This window comes from Zootoca vivipara, chromosome 7, assembly GCF_965207765.1.
Source record: "Zootoca vivipara chromosome 7, rZooViv2.hap1.1, whole genome shotgun sequence".
Taxonomy (NCBI): Eukaryota; Metazoa; Chordata; class Lepidosauria; order Squamata; family Lacertidae; genus Zootoca; species Zootoca vivipara.
This window is the reverse complement of record NC_142590.1, coordinates 92,816,631-92,819,530: the sequence shown is the minus strand read 5'-3', so window position 1 is coordinate 92,819,530 and position 2,900 is coordinate 92,816,631.

The window sequence follows — 2,900 nt, the reverse complement described above, 5'->3', positions numbered from 1 at the left end:
AACGGGCCCCGCCTCCTCCGCGCCCTCGGCCCTGGCAACGGGACACGCCCCTGGCAACGGGACACGCCCCTCTCCCCCTCCTCCCCGCCAGGCCGTCGAGGGGCCCAGGCCACGTGCGCGAGGCGCGGCCTAGGGGGTTGTTTGTGTGCGCGCGTGTTTTTGTATATAATTTTTATTAAATGTTCTGCTTTACAGTTTAAAATATTCGTTCTTACATCCTGAAGATATCAATGACTTCTCTTCTCCTCTTTCTGTAGTTTTTTGCATATCCTAAATCCCTGCATATTTTACAAAAACTATACAAGTATTCCATTATTACATCCATCAAAACTTATTTACCCTATTGAATTTATCTTAATGCTGCCAGCGTTTTCAGCTGTATGGCTTAGGTGTGTTTTAATGCACCGGAGCAGTGTGAGATCCAGAGTTTATGAGCTCAGCTTGCTCTTCTTTTTTTAGGTTTTGTTAACGCTGCTAATCACATGACTTTTGCTGTATTTCTTTTACTTATTGATATACGAATTTATATATAAATCAAATTATGTATACAGTATGTGACATTAATAGGAATTCTTACATCCAAAGATCTCAGGACGGTTTGCAACATAAAAGTGCAATATTAAAAATACATAATAAAACTAAAAAACCAATAGCCCCTCTCTCCCTGTAATTGGGATGTCTAGCACATCTTTTAGTTGCTGCTTCCTTAACAGTGTTTATTGATGCTCTGCTTGCTCTAGTCCAGGCTTCCTCAACCTCGGCGCTCCAGATGTTTTTGGTCTACAATTCCCATGATTTCTAGCTAGCAGGACCAGCAGTCAGGGATGATGGGAATTCTAGTCTCAAAACATCTGGAGGGTCGAGGTTGAGGAAGCCTGCTCTAGTCCCTGGCTGGTGCTAAGACTGGAGTAGGAAGGGAGCTGTGAGAAGATGTGGGCATAAAGGAAGAGCAAGTGGTGAAGTGATAAAAAAAACCTGTAGGCAATGCAAATTTATTAAGAGCGGTCTAGCCAGGAGGAAGGATGGGAGAGCTGCCAAGTCATCTCGCGAAAACAGGTAATTGGGCAAGAAAATGGCTGATGGGATGCAATTTGGGTAAGTTGCAGTGAGGTGGCACCTTGGCAGGAAATTGCTCCGACTGCAGAGGCAAGCCTGGGCTTTGGGTCAGCTTCTGCAGCTTGGGACAGGTGAAGTCGCTCCCCCAAACCCCACAGCAATGGGGCTTCTCCCTGTGGCAGACAAGGATTGGGGGGGGGGGCATCAAGGGGCTTCCTCAATCCCTAAAAGAGCAGCCCTGCTCCTCTCGCTAATTATGCTGTTTTAAATGATAATTTTGTATCTGAATTCCTTTAGTAATGTTTTTTTTCGAAATAATGGTTCGGATTTTTTGGTTAACTTCACTGCGTTCAGTGTTCATTATGTAGTTCATCTCTTTTGTAATGTTTTGAAATCTTTAATATTTTAGTTTCATGCTAATTATGTTGCTTTGAACGTATATTTTATATTTAACTTTTGTCAGTAATGTTTTGCTCTGGATTGTTTGATTTGATGTTTTGATGTGTGGTAACCCGCATTGAAATGCTTTTCTTGAAAATATAAGTTGAGTCTCTTCAGGTTAACCTATTGATGGTTTGTACATTATATTAACCAAACCAGTCCAAACCAGTAATTTCCATTTGTACAATCATCCAGCCATGGTTTGGAGGATCAGGAAGGTGTTGCTTTCTCCTCCCCTTTTCGTTACTAGATGCTCTACTCCATTTTTGCATTGTGATTGTCTGCTTCCCGTGCTGTTCCACATCAGAAAACTATGGTTGGTGCTACCTCCAAACCATTGCTTCACATGGGATTGAAGAAGTGTAAGAAGTTATGCGATTTGAATGACTATCTGAAGTGAGCTGGCAAAAATGTGGTCCCTCTGCGCCTCAGCACACACTACACACAGAAAAATTACATGTGTTGTGTCCATCAGAATTCAATCCGTATTAAAGTCCAATGCAAGTAATTTTTGTTTAGGCTCATCAAAGCCCCTTCCTAAATAAATCTACTACCGGTATATAATTTTTGTTCTTAAAACTATTTTAAAAAGCTTTACGATCCTAATTCATCTTCTCTGCACAGCAGATGATCTTTGTTATTTGTTTTACAGCTAGAAATGCCATCTGATCTCAGTCCTAAGGGCAAAAAGACTTCTAGGAATTCAAATTTGGCACTGGCGCCCAATGAAGCAATTCTGGTAGAATGGAAGTGGGGGAAGGAACATAATTTATGGGAGTTCTGGCAGAGAAAACATCAAGTGAATGGAAGCGCAAGTGCCCACTGGAGGAGTGTATTGATAAAAAAAAAATAATTGTGATTAATGTGTTTTATGGGACTTTCTGGAAGAGAACAGGGGAATTGCATCTGAGGCTATAAAGCCTTCAGTGTTCCAGAACTTGGCCTGTTGCCCACAGCCTTATGCTTGCTGGGTGCAATTTCTCCATTACTTTGCTATCTTGCTGTGCACAATTTCTCTGTCCCCGATTCATTAAAGAGTGTGTGAAGCCCCATTAGGGAAGGGGAGACAACTGACAAAGAAAGAGAAGCAGAGATGCTTTTTGGTTAAGCTATCACAACGTTGTTAATTCATATACTTCCTTTCAACTTCAGTTTCCAGCATGGTTAAAAAAGGGGCAGGACACCATGCAGTATAAACAAAGAGCGACATTTAAAAGAGGGCTGCTCACCTCTCCCCAGACACCACTGGCCTCAACTCAAGACAGGAGCTGCACGGAACTTTACACCTTGCATGGGGCTTGGAAAGACGCTATTTGAACTTCGCCTCTGTGCAGTATGCCTCCAAATGCCAGCTGCTGGGAATCACAGGTGGGCAGAGGGCTCTTCTGGTTGGATCCTGCTTG